This window comes from Polypterus senegalus, chromosome 11 (assembly GCF_016835505.1).
Source record: "Polypterus senegalus isolate Bchr_013 chromosome 11, ASM1683550v1, whole genome shotgun sequence".
Lineage (NCBI taxonomy): Eukaryota > Metazoa > Chordata > Cladistia > Polypteriformes > Polypteridae > Polypterus > Polypterus senegalus.
The window spans coordinates 88,955,518-88,970,508 of NC_053164.1; the positions used below are offsets into that span (position 1 = coordinate 88,955,518).

Here is a 14,991-nt window from a genome sequence, read left to right on the forward strand (position 1 = left end):
TATGACATTTTTAGATAGATAGATAGATAGATAGATAGATAGATAGATAGATAGATAGATAGATAGATAGATAGATAGATAGATAGATAGATAGATACTTTATTAATCCCAAGGGGAAATTCACATAATCTAGCAGCAGTATGCTGATACAAAAAAAAAATATATTAAATTAAATAGTAATAAAAATGCATGTAAAAGCAGACAATAACTTTGAATAATGTTAACGCTTACTCCCCCGGGTGGAATTGAAGAGTCGCATAGTGTGGGGGAGGAACGATCTCCTCAGTCTGTCAGTGGAGCAAGACAGTGACAAAAGTCTGTCACTGAAGCTACTCCTCCGCCTGGAGATGACACTGTTCAGTGGATGCAGTGGATTATTCATGATTGACAGGAGTTTGCTTAATGCCCGTCGCTCTGCCACAGATGTTAAACTGTCCAACTTTACTCCTACAATAGAGCCTGCCATCTTAACAAATTTGTCCAGGCGTGAAATGTCCTTCATCTTTATGTTGCCTCCCCAGCACACCACCACATAGTAGAGGGCACTCGCCACAACTGTCTGGTAGAACATCTGCAGCATCTTATTGCAGATGTTGAAGGACGCCAACCTTCTAAGAAAGTATAGTCGGCTCTGACCTTTCTTACACAGAGCATCAGTATTGGCAGTCGAGTCCAATTTGTCATCCAGCTGCACTCCCAGATATTTATAGGTCTGTACCGTCTGCACACGGTCTCCTCTGATGATCAATGGGTCCATGAGGGGCCTGGGCCTCCTAAAATCCATTACCAGTTCCTTGGTCTTACTGGTGTTCAGGTGTAAGTGGTTTGAGTCACACCATTTAACAAAGTCTTTGATTAGCTTCCTGTACTCCTCCTCCTGCCCACTCCTGATGCAGCCCCCAATAGCAGTGTCATCAGTGAACTTTTGCACGTGGCAGGACTCCGAGTCATATTGGAAGTCTGATGTATATAGGCTGAACAGGACCGGAGAAAGTACAGTCCCATGTGGCGCCCCTGTATTGCTGACCACAATGTCAGACCTGCAGTTCCCAAGATGCACATACTGAGGTCTGTCTGTAAGATAGTCCACGATCCATGCCACCAGGTGTAAGTCTACTCCCATCACTGTCAGCTTGTCCCTAAGGAGCAGAGGTTGGATGGTGTTGAAGGCGCTAGAGAAGTCCAAAAACATAATTATTACAGCACCACTGCCTCTGTCCAAGTGGGAGAGGGATCGGTGTAGCATGTAGATGATGGCATCCTCCGCTCCCACCTCCACCTGGTATGCAAACTGCAGAGGGTCAAGGGCGTGGTGGACCTGTGGCCTCAGGAGGTGGTGAAGCAGCAGCCGCTCCATGGTCTTCATCACATGTGACATCACATCACAAGTTTGCCCTGCGCCTTTGTAACCTTTTATAGGTAGTTTGTTTTACTTCTGTATCATAAAGAAAGATTAGGTTAAAGGCCTCCTCTTATTTGGCATAACATTAACAGGTATTTAGTCCAGAAATGGGTCCTGTCATTATACACTTCAGCCCCCCACAACCCAATATTGAAATAAGATTTCAATAAGAAGAATTGGAATGGAATTAAATTCCATTGTCTTTAAGAAGACAATGGAATTTAATATTTAAAAAGATGCAAAAGTGTGAGGAGAAAAAAAACATGTATTTTGAGAGGGTCTGGGCTTCATTTAAGGTGTTTAGTTTCAATACAGTGGTAAACCCTAAGCTGAGCACCTTGCTAAGCTTTCTTTGGTTGGAATTTTGCTCTCTGAAACATCTCTTTTAAGTGATGTACCCTTGTGCCATACTCATTGAAAAACTTCTGTTGAGGTTTTCTACTTTTCAGAGTCCATCACTGCTTACAGTTATTTGAATTATATATGCATTAAAAAATGTAGTGGAACAACCTCTGTTATCTTAATAATTGATGTTTTCATACTTAGTCCTGTTCAATGTGCACATTTTTTTAACAAACTTTACCATTTATAGTTTATTCCTGTAGTATACACATTTTCCCAAGGTATTTTCCAGGTAATTATTTATATTTATTTTTTATAAAGTCAGCACTGGCAGGTTTAATTATATACACTTGGACACACTATGAGTCAGTGGTAGCCACAGAACTGGCAATATTTATATAAATTTATTATCAACATGTAAGGCAGGATGACTCTTCATCTTCATGTTTAAATAAATAAAAAGTGGATGACAAGAAGCTGACATTTGATTGAAAAAATAAGTAAAATTAAAACTAGCAACTATAGGCATGAGTCTGGGAATGCCTGACATTCTACATTATAAATTCCTACAATAAAAATGCCTCAAAACAATTTCCTCACTAAAAAATCAAATGGTTAATTTGTCTGCCATCTTTAACATGTTCTGTTCAGTAGGCTGGGTATCTCCAGGTTCATATCTTCAGATATTCCCTAGTCATTTGGCTGACCTTGACCCATCTCATTCCTTATAGAAGAATGTCTATTCTCTAACACATTGAGGCAGCTTTATACAAAAAATTATAGATATGAGGTAGATGGTAGTATAGCAGGGTGTGAATGTTTTGTTGTGTAATCTTAAGACACTTTCTGTGAGGCATTTAGCACTTCTATAATGCTCATTTTGGAATAGACAGATACACCTTGAGCTTTATACAACATGGTTTCCTGCCTATAGGATTGTTATGTACTACTTATACCTGTTTTTCTATTGCAAATAGTGAAGTGTGTCTCTGTGGTCAAGAAAATTTCTACAAACCCTGATCCTGTTTTTCACTCCACTTTGCTCTTACCAAGTCAAGGTCAGGATAAATGTATTATCCCTTGTCACACACGACTAGGAGTGAGCTGAATGAACCAAGTGGAGGTGATTACCCGCCAGGCCAGGGTTATTGGCGGGGTGCTCTAAACCTTTGTTTGTTATTTCTGATGATCAAATACGGGAAAACCTGCCTGACCTGATGTCACTTCCTGTTCCGGCACCCAGACTGACGTCATTTCCTGTTCCGACACCCAGACTGATGTAACTTCCGGGTTACAGAATGTAAAATCCTCCATCTTGGCTAACTAAATCAGTTCAGTGTGGGAATTTAATCCTTTTGCAGCTAGGAACAATATACGGGTGGCTGCCTCAAACCTTTTTTAACAGTGTTGAGACTCGTTCTTTCACACCCTGAAGGGGAAATTCAGTTATCAAATGTGTTACAACTGAATACAAAGAATCTAGTAGATTTCTGTTTCATTATTTCTGTTAGATGTAAAATCCTTGGACTCAGAATGATCCTATTCAACCCCAGCCATCACTGTCCTCAGAAGTATAAACTTGTAAAAGAGCACAAGATGGGTGTTATTTCCAAAAGGTTCCCTTCTTAATTTCTTAAGCTGGTAATGATTTTTACTGCCATCATCCTCACATAAAATAGTGAGCCAAGCTGTTACAACCTTCATTAAAAGAAGAATCAGATTTGGAGCTATCTGATTATTATATGCAGAAATCTCAGACCCTGTATTGCCCTCTTGGAAATGATGCAGAGATAAATATTTGACAGATGCATCCATTTTCTGTATGCAATTTCCCCATTTCCAGGGACACACCGAGCTGGAACCTGTTCTGACAATATTAAATTTAAAGCAGAAGCCAACAAAAATGGAATTCCAATATAATGTATTGTGACACAGTGAGACTCCAGACATGGTAAAGGTTTGGGGCAGCCACCTTTATATGTTCCTGGATGCAAAATTAGAGAATTGTAGACAATAGCAATTTACAAGACTGAGCCCAAAACAGAACTGAAATCCTGAGGAGGGGAGTGAGGTTTTATAGGACGTCATGGGAAAGTGACGTCATCCTTGGGACCGGGACAGGAAGTGACATGTTCAGAGTTGAGACACCAGAACCTGGTGGGATTTCCCAGGAAAGGTCTGAAGGGAACTTAGAAAAAAAGTCAGTGTACCCTGCCGCCCCCTGGTCGGGTGAGTCAGTACCATTCTCTAAGCCCTTTAACTGCCTCCTACTTGCACGTGTGTGCCCTTATATACGCACATTCCCTCACTAGGCCAATTTTGAGTCACCAACTAATAAAACCGGAGCATCATTGGGATTTAGGAGGAATACACAAACAGACAGTGCCTGGATCTGTTTGAACCCTTTTCCTAAAAAACTGGTGCCAGGAACTAGACCACTAACTGGAAATACTGCATAAACTGAGTTGCTAAACCCAATAGACTTTTCTGTTAATGGTGATATAGTTTGATTCTTATGGTTACGTTTTAGCATCTTCCAAAATGCTATGCCTTTCATCACAATACTTTAGTAGCATGAGTGCCTTATCTGACCAGCCTGCTTTTTTCTTGACTGAAATATTTTAATGACAGGTTGCCTATTTTTGATTTTGTTGTGTGTGGTTTGTTTTAAAAACGAACTGAATCGTCCATCATTCAATGTAATCTTTCTCTTTCTGCCATGGCTCTGACATACTGATTTTATCTACATTCTGCTTTCATGATAATTCATCTTTCACAGTTTCCTGGTGCATCTGAAAAAAAATTGTTGCTTTAACTGTTGACATGTTTCATTAAAGCATCATCTCAAGATTTTATTTGCAAAAGCATTTTTCTATGGTTTTTACCTATTCCTGCTTAATGACTGCAGTTTTTATTCACATGGTCTTGAGTATAATAGTGTGATTTTAACTTAGTGAATGAAAAAGAAATGTTAAATTATCAGATTCCCAGGAGGCCTTTTACAAAGTCTCACTGGGCTGAAAAAATGTATTTTATAACGATAAGAACAAAATTTGTCAGATTATTTGAATAATGAAAACAAATGTTAAAAGTTCTGTTCATGTATTTATTTAAAAAAAAGTTTGCCTTGCTCAATGACACATGATACATATTTTCAAATATATACCCAGTGACGTCATCCACCAGTCACACACATACAAAAATAACAGAAGAAAAACTGAATAAATCTGCAGAGAGCAATCCATAGTGTCATAGTATAGAAAGACGTAGTAAACAAACATCTGGTCGGCAGCAGGTGCAAGAAAGGGTGCTGGTCAATCCTAGAGCACTGTCATGTAACCTTATAATTGCTCATCCTCTTACTTGTCCATTTTGTGCTTATTAAAATGCAGAGCGCATCCTAGTAACATTGAATGTAGGGCAGGAACATCAGTCCATTGCAGAGAAGAGCACAGTGATGCATACACCTTTTCACAAAGGTTCAATTTTGCTAACCTGCACAAAAAAAATAAAGAAAATCTGTAAGCACCACATAAACTGTATCAGGATCAAAGTGTGAGCATTTAATGCCCCACTATGTCAACTTTAACATAAAAAATGGGAGTTAAAATAAGCCATGAGCAAGCATTTCTGTGCCAGGTACCTTAACCTTACCTTAACAAGATGAGGCCAATCAATTAACCAAATCATTTGTCTTTGTATTAATTACACAAAATGTATTAATCTAAAATGAAATTCACAAGATACTTTACCAAGGAAACATAATTGCAATACAATATTAGATGTGTTAATAAAAAACAACCTCCATTCATTTTCATATTTGCTTAATTTAGCTTATGGTCACTGGAGCTCAACCCTCTTCCAGTAAGACTGGATCCAGCTTTGGACTGGGAGTCAGTTCATCACAAGGCATGCCCACATTCACTCATGCAGAGACAACGTAGAGTTGACATTCAACCTAACCTTTACTTTTTTAGTTTGTGAGGAGAAAAGCAGGTGCGAAAAGAATGTGCAAACACAATGAAAATGGTGAACAGTCTGATTTTAATCTAGTCTTTTGCAATTGTGAAGCAGCGATATTAGTTGGTGTACCATGCAAAATACAAAGCTGCAAATACAAATAAAAAACACAAATACAAGTATTACTGTCACAGTAAATATGAGAGACAGGTGAAACAAATTCAATAAATCTGAGTTTTCCATAGTGTGCTGCATTTAAAATGTTTTTTTCCAGCAGGTAGAAAAATTGAAAAGGGGATGGATTATTAATTTACAGTATAATCTAATTCTAAGGTGTTTGTAGTGAAAGGACAAAACTATGTGAATGGATAATATGATTAATAGAGTTTGAAACCTACAAAGCCTTATTATTACAGTTCTTATACGGCTTAATCTCTATGCATGTTTTACAAATCTGACTATGTTATACTTCACAAATGTATGTTCGTCACATTGACATTAAAGAAAAAAATTGAAATACCTGCATTTAGTGTGGAGTGAGAATATGAAGCTGCATTTGCATCCCATTTGAACTTGGTTTCTGCCTTATAATGAATGCCACTGGAATAGACTCCAGCTCTCTTTAGTCCTATAATGGAGACCAGTAGGTAGAGAAAATGTTCAGAGAGTTAAAAAATTCAAGTAAAATCCTTACATATGAATTAATATAGAACTGCCCAACTATACAGTGTGAAATGTCAAAAGTAGTCTTCTGCAAATTCAAATAATTATATTTAAATATATATGCTGATATATTTGGTTATGTTTGTGGTACTCTACAAAATTCCCAAGTAGGCTTTTTTTTCCAAAATTAGACTGCAAGGCTTTAATAACAGTATTTCACAACATGATAAAGATACAAATTACAAAAAGTAATCCTGGCAACCAAACATGAAAAGCAAGCTTTGGATGTCTTAACAAGAAATTTTCACAAAGGTGGAATGGGTTTGAAGTCTCCGAACCTACCCATCTAAACCTAGCCTGGCACTAAGTAAGGAGAGCTGACAAAACATCCCAAAATGTCCATAAATATATCAAAAAGCCTGTGGACAAAAATTAGACAAAAATTCTTAAAACAGTTGAAGAAAAGCGAGAGAGAGAATTGATTAAAAGGCAATCGACAGCAAACAAGTCCTAATGCAAAATCTAAACAAAAATAGCAGTACTCACAGAATTCCACTATTCTGACCAATGGTCCCTCTAAGCTGAGCATGTGAACAATCACACATTCATTTCAGGAGTGTCGCTGCCAGATTTTACATGGTCACAAAAATATATGACTTTCAAACAAAATTAAAGTATGAAATGTAATCAAAATTAAAATAAATCAATTCTCATCCTGATTCAAATGACTTTTAAACAAAATTGTGCTGTAAGGAACATGCTATGCCATTGTTTCTTTGCTACTTCTGAAGACAGTTCAAGTAGTACATTGAAGTAACAGTTTTAGGGGTTAAACCAAGTGGTTTATGCCAGACTTAACTCAAAGTGCCAGACAGCATGTTCTACTGGGAGAAATTTTAAACTACTAGGAGATGGATGGTGAAATTTGTGAAATATGTTTGAAAGCATGATCTTTATTTAGATATCAGGAAAAGAATGGAGCAACAGCAAAGTGGACCATCTCAATTTGAACCAGATATCTCTATTGATTCAGTCACAAACCATAAAAGTGAATTGAAAGGTTTGTTGAAAGAAAAAGATTAACAGAATCTAATTGACATAATACTTTCAAAACTGTTAATTTTATTTTTTAAATTTAGGAATGAATGCCAATCCATTCAGCATAGTAACAATAACAGCATGTTATATTTTGTCTACTCTTGCAGCTACTAAATAGTTTTATATGGAAAACGGGCTAAATTTAAACCAGATTGGACTGTTTACCTGAGACAGTAGCAACCCATTCCACACTACCACAGTGACATTGTGTGGCACATTGTGAGGAAATGGGTATATTGTAGATGGTGCTTGGAAAAACATTTCCCTGATGAGTGACACTGAGACTTTACCAAGGACTATTTCCACAATTTTCTGCAGGTCATCTTTTAACAAGGTAAAAGTTAAATGACTTTTCAAATCAGCAAAGGCAGATGTGATTGCATTTAAACCACTAAACAAGGGTCCTAATGCTGATTAAGGAAAACTTAGAAATTGGAACATTAAAGAGGTTTTCAGATATAGATACATTTACTTAACAATTGTATTACTTCAAGAAGTGATTTTCACTTTTGGACATTTGCGGCACATTCCAGGCCTCGAGTGTGGACTGTGAAAGAGGATTTAGTCTAATGAACAATATAAAAAGAAAATCTAGAAATCACTGAACAACTGGAAAATGTGATGGGAATTAAACTTTTTAAATTCTATTTAAATTCTATAACTTATGAAAGTTTTCAAAACTTTCAATTAATTTATTCAATTAAATTTTGAGTAGAAATAAACTTTTTATAAAAAATTTGTTTCATTAGTTCAGTTCATTTTTCAACATTTAACATTACCGGTAAATATGCAGTACAGTAAATAATCACGTTTGTTTTTTGTGCTATGTACAGAAATGCGTTGATAATACTGATGTTCAAAAATTGTTGGTTTTTAAAACATATTGCTCACGTGAAACAATGTGCATGTAGCAGGCCTCTCCTTAGAGGGAGCATTGGTTCGGACACCACTAGGATGTGCAAACTGAAGCAGAGGGAACTAGAAAGTGACAGCCTGAGATTGTGCAAGGAAAATGAAGCAGAAAAACAAAGCAAGACAACTAGCATCTAAGAAAAAAAATGGCTCAGCAACATTTGTAGTAAAACACACAGGAAACATCATATTCAAAAGAAAACTCCTAAATAGCACATGAGAAAAGTCATTTTAGGAATCCAGCAAGTTGTACTTTGAGATAAGCACAATGGTAAATTTCCAAAAAATGTTAGGTGGTAAAGTAGGTAATGCTTTAGCAAAATGCCAAGGGTGGTCCCTCAGCTGCAGCATTAGTAGTCCCCATGCCCTTAGGTACAACATACAGAGGACAAGGCACAAAAGAATAAATAAATACACAACCATTTATAATTTAAAATAATTAAAACAAGATAATACTCACTAAGAAATAATAAAATAAAAACAGAAAGAAAACAATAACATAAATTTGCAAAAGAGTACTCAAAAGACAACAAAACAAAAGGAAAAAAAAAAGAAATTTGAGTCTGTAATGAAACCCTAGCCAAACTATAACAAACCAAGAATGGCACTTTGGCTAAACCATAATATTTCTTTGCATGCTCTGAAATTTTAATCCTGCCCTTTTTTAACCACCTAAAAATGTCTGTGAAATAAATAAAAAATAACCTAACAGCATTAAAGCAGAAACCTCCAATGACTATGTACCGTGCATCCGTCATTATTTTATTAATGAAACCAGCAATATAAAATTTAATGTGTATTGTAATGAAGAGAATGGCACAGTGGGTAGTGCTGCTGCCTCACAGTTAGGAGACCCAGGTTCGCTTCCTGGGTCCTCCCTGCGTGGAGTTTGCATGTTCTCCCCATGTCTGCGTGGGTTTCCTCCCACAGTTGAAAGACATGCAGGTTAGGTGGATTGGAGATTCTAAATTGTGCTTGGTGTGTGTGCGTGTGTCCTGCGGTGGGCTGGCTCCCTGCCCGGAGTTTGTTTTCTGCCTTGCGCCCTGTGTTGGCTGGGATTGGCTCCAGCAGACCCCATAATCCTGTTGTTAGGATATAGCGGGTTGGATAATGGATGGATTGTAATGAAGAGTGATGACTAGGCATTGCATATTTAATTTAATGAATTACTTTCATGTGTAGTTTTCATTTAAAACCATATGTAGCATAAAAGTATCTTTTTGTATAATGTATTTTAAGAACAATTCATGTTAAGCTTACATTTATATTTTTTTCTTGTGCATTCATGTAAAAATATCAACTGAAAAATGTATTGCAATTTCATTCTTATTAATGAACAATACCAGTCACTGACAACTCTTCATGCTATAGTAATCAAATGTTATGTGGTGGAGTTTGTTGTTTTGCTTGCTGCAAGCATGCACTAGCCTATGTAATTCAGCCACAGAGTGATAGTGAGCTTCACTTTATTTATATATAATTACTGGATTTACTTCACAAAGACACCCCTAGCTGAAAAGCCCAAGGGAAAAAACACAGTTCTCAAATCTGATCTTATGCTACATGTCATTCTGTCCGGTTTTGGCACTGACCTAAAATGCCTGAGGAAACACTGTATATCATTTAGGTTAATTAGATTTTATTTTAATTACTTACATTGTGCAGCTGTGTTTACAAATTAGTTCATCTTCTCCAAACAACTGCACCATCTTCATTCCTTTCCTGGCCCGTGTAGATAAAATATTTCCAATTTAAGGACCAGATTTGCAGTGCTAATATAATCATTGGAATTACTAAACCAATAATACCTAATTTACTTTATAAAGTTCCTTTTCAATGTGAGCAATGTGTCTAAGCTGAATAGAATCCAGTTTACAGTGCCACTTTTCAAACCATAAGAAATTCAAATTATTATATACTGGGCTTTAAGGTTAGAGAACAGGGCATCTTGTTGTCTAAGACATCTTGACCAGGTCTACTAATAAATAAAAGCTGGATTATGCAGATTAAATTGAAAACCTCAGGTTATTTTCCATAATTTGTTTTTTATGCGTGGTTGTTGAGATATGGAGACTATCAGACGCAAGACAAATGTCAATCCTGGATGGGATGCTCCTCCAACAAGCTATCCACTCTCACAACTTAATTAAAAGTTTCCTATTAACCTTAGTTTCATATCTTTTGAATGTGGGAGGACCCCCTTAACTACCAGAGAAAAACCTCCCGGTGGGTATTGGGAGAACACACAAACTCCAAACTGCGACCTGACCAGTAAGTAAACATCCATGAGGTGTGAATCACGAGTACTATTCATTGCGTTTTCTCAGATTATAACTGTGATATCAATTTATGTATTCAACACAAATCACGTTTATCTTCTGATTAGATTTGTCGTACTTTTATTTTGCTAGACCCAATGATCTAAAAAAAAGAAATGGTTTTAAACAGTGCAAGTATATAATTAAAGAATTTTCATCAACTTTTGACAGATAACATAAATGTCACACTTACAGGCTTTGAAAATTGTTTGAAATGAACAATTGGATTTAATTTCTTCTATCTTGTTGCTCTTCTTCGAATCTGCCATCCATGGAAATGTTTTGATGAAATTAGCCGTCACCCCTTGAATCCTTCAATGCCTGCTAAAGAACAATACCTTTGGGGGGTATTTTTTCACAAACTAAGTCCACTTTGCATTAAATTTCCAGGCCCTTAGTCATCTTGCGCATTCCTAAAGGCACCTTATAACCAAGGAGCAATACTGAAAATAAATGGGTAATAAAATCCTGCACATATTTACTGCACTGTTCTTCTGACTCCCTCACAGTGAAGAAACTGTCCTGAACTTGCCTTCAGTTCGTATCCAATTATCCAATTTCTGGTTTGCATTCAAGTGTCATTCTCTTGATTAGATTTAAAAATAGTAAATGAATGCTGTCATTAAAGCAAGGTCACACTGGGTCCTTTGTTTGAAGGGTATACTCAGGAAATGTTTCAGTGGGAACTGCAGCTGCCAATGATATGGCCACTGTGGGGCTTTCAACGGCTTCTTCTCAGTTTACCAATGGGTATCCACTTTCCCAAGCAAATTGGTTTAGTTGGTCCAACATGTCCTGACAATCTGCCAGTTTTGACCTCAAGGTAAATCTAATTGCCCTTTTCTGAACTTTACCCAGGCTATAATGTCTTTTTTATAGTGTCCTGACATAAACTTAAAGTGTGGCTTTGGTGAGGTCTCACCAGAATGTCATGTTACCTAAGGAGAATCAGTCTTAAGTTGTGCTGCATCTGGCAGAAATCTGATCATATCCAAAATGCCACATGAAGTGGATCTTGGTTGGCAGCTATTTGGAAAGGATAATGTGTAGCAGGAAGCTGAAACCTCTAAGCAAGGAGATGTCCACTAAATAATTATTTTTTCTGGTCTAGTCTACTTCCTCTTTTTTACTTTAAAGATCTTGATGTACTCACCATTGTAAAGAATGATAAATAAAAGATGTATCCAAGTTACATAAAATGTATAGCATAATGACACTGTACTGTAGTTTACTAAAACACTGTAATGTTATCAGCATTGCAAGAAGCAATTTTAAAACATGAGAGGGGCACTGTCTTAGAATTCGTGCAGTAGATCCTTGAGGTGGCTACCAGTTGTGAACCACAAAGGCATCTTAGTTGGTACTTTATTCATTGAAATGGAAGGCCTCTCTTTTCTGTATGTATTTCAGTTATACAGTAAATATTTTATGTCCTATTGAAAGATGACAATCTACAGTCGAGTAAAACAAAATGCATACTGATTTATGAACTTCACAATGTGCTTCAATATATTCACTAATATGGTCACTCCTGGAACACTATGGACAGTTCTTGTTATTTTAATCCAAAAATATGGCATCCCAACAGCATCGAAATATATCACAACATTTAAAGGCAACATAGTAACTGCAGGGTTGGATTGTGAAGTGAATGGTGAATTGATATGAATTGTTCAATATTTCACCCCACCCATCTTGTTTTGTTGTTTGGTAATAACACAAAACAGGAAGCAACACTTTGTTTTCTTCATGAGTTTATGTCAAGATTCAAACCTAGCAGCATATCAAATATTGAACACCAGTAATAATAGCAAGGAACCAGAGGCAAAGACATTCTGCAGAAATTAACCAACAGTACTAAAACATATGACTGAATAAGGAGAGTTTTAGCAATGGTAAATGTCAAAACCTAATGCAATTCCTGAAGCATGAGCTCTTACTTGTAATTGCCTGTGCTGTTGCATTAGTCCACAATATGTGTTACCAAGGCCAGAGGCAGCTCATAAATGCAGGGAAGATTTGAGATCCAAATACTGGGTCTTCAAAATTATCAACGGTATTGATAAAAAAAAAATGTATTATAATTTTTTCAGTTGAATAGTAAATGATGTGGTCAAGTTCAAATTAAGGAAAACAGCATTAACAATGAAAGCTAGAAAGTGATTCTTCACAGGTAAGATTATAGAAATCAGTAAAAACCTGCAGGAAAATGTACTAAAAGCAGAAGCCACAAAAGAGACACTGGGACAAGTTAGCTATTAGATAATCAAATGAACTAGATGCTTTAATCTCACCTTTAAAATTGATTTTGTCATTATTATTCTATAAATGTATGAAGATGCCTGCAGTGGGCTGGTGCCCTGCCCAGGGTTTGTTTCCTGCCTTGCTCCCTGTGTTGGCTGGGATTGGCACCAGCAGACCCCCGTGACCCTGTAGTTAGGATATAGCGGGTTGGACAATGGATGGATGGATGGATGTATGAAGATGCAACCTATAATGTGAAGATTATCGCTATTTGCCCAAATATTGGTGGTATTAAATTAGGTTCATTTACAGCCTGCTCAACAGGACAATTTCATTAGTACCACACACCAGATATTACAGGCATGACCTACCTCATATATGAACACAATTTTAGAGAGCAATTTGAAAATCATAACAAAGGTGTCTTTGAAAGTCTTTTCACTACAATTTCAAAAGGGTTCCATTTTTAGGGTACTCTTATACCACAAATATCAGTGCTTCATAAGCAAGTATGAATATGAACAAAAAACAACTTTAATGAAAACTAAAGGGCTCTGCCCCTGCTCATTTCGCTCACCAACCCTCGGGCAGGCGCTATGCACTAGCCACTTTGCGGCTCTGCCGCTTGCATTTGGGGAAGTAGATATACAATTTAAACAGATTGTTATCTTAATGGGAATTGTTACATATGCATAAAAGACCTAACTATTTTACATTACAGTGAGTAATTAGCTATAGGAAAAAATACTAAAATGTAATAAATTGAAAGAAAATTATGTTTCATGTTGCGTTAGAGGTATTCGTTGCATTATACGTTTTCGTCCTGTTTGGCTTTGAAATTAACATGCAAATACTTTTTAAACTTCCATTTTTACTGTAAACTTCAGTAAAAACAATATTTGGAATTAGCTTTACGTCAATATCGCATTGAATTTTGATTCCATGTTTGGAGTTACATCGTGACAACATATGACTGCCCGTGAGTGAATATCGTTTCTTTCTCTCTTTTAAATAAACCGACTTTTTCAAATGTTTGTCCCTGTCATTTGTTATTTGTCATAGCAAAAGCTATTCTAACAGGAAACTGTAAATGTTTTAATATGAATGGCATATCAAGATTTCCTTTGGTGTCTAATGTTATCTGCGGAAGATGTACTACATTACCTTTCTTGTCACCTGTAAAAAATTTTACATGTCAGAATTGTTCAACCAATTTTGAATACAATTAATCTTGTCCTATTGCATAGCCCATCACTTATACATAAATTATGAGATAACATTACAATATATCCTTCTTTCAACAGTAATTCGGATGGTGTTAACGGTTGAGGATATTCTACAGGATATTGTAAGTTGATGTTTTCATTTTCCGCAACATCGCCACCAACTGTTTCAGCATAGTGTACTGATACGCATTTAACCAATTTGCCAATTTGATTGTAAAAATTTATAATAGCTGATAGCGCAGGAACTGTGTCTGAAAAAAGCATTCACACGAATGAGAAGTGAGAGGACCGTGGGCATGGGCTGTTAACCTGAAATGGTTAAGAGGAGGACGGAACTTAAAAAAATCTCTTGGCAATAGTCTCGTCTTGCTGGACTTGAAAAAATCTCTTGGCAATAGTCTCGTCTTATCTCAAGATTTTCTTTTATAATAGAGAAATTTATAACATAGTGTAAATGGTACTTATCAGCACAGACATTTTTGGACATAATACATACTGTACATAAATGCCACTGTTCACCTTTGATACTCATTCATGTTTTACTGAGATAAATGCAGCGTTTAGTGCTTAGAATTCCAAGAAATCAATGCCTTTCTGTCCCATTTCTGTACAAGAAACTCCTCCTTCTCTGAATTAGGGTAAAAAATGGTTGTTCTGAGGTAGCATCTGGTATTTAGTCTTGTACTTCACACAGCATTAAGAAGAAGATAACAGCACATACTGTATGCAGCAGAAGATTTCTATATAAATACATTTTAGATCCTATTGCCTTATTGCCTTATTTCATTGTTTCTTCTGTAATTAGGATCTTTGTGCCTGCAAAATA

At 36.4% G+C, this 14,991-nt stretch overlaps 1 long non-coding RNA gene across 1 annotated transcript; it reads right to left on the reverse strand.

Moving 5' to 3' along the window:
• Positions 1–4,836: 4,836 nt before the first annotated feature.
• Positions 4,837–11,263, reverse strand: LOC120539790. Its single transcript, XR_005635682.1, has 3 exons — positions 10,889–11,263; positions 6,225–6,332; positions 4,837–5,239 (listed from the first exon to the last, which is right to left on the reverse strand). It is a non-coding gene; the product is annotated as an uncharacterized LOC120539790 (long non-coding RNA).
• Positions 11,264–14,991: the final 3,728 nt, after the last annotated feature.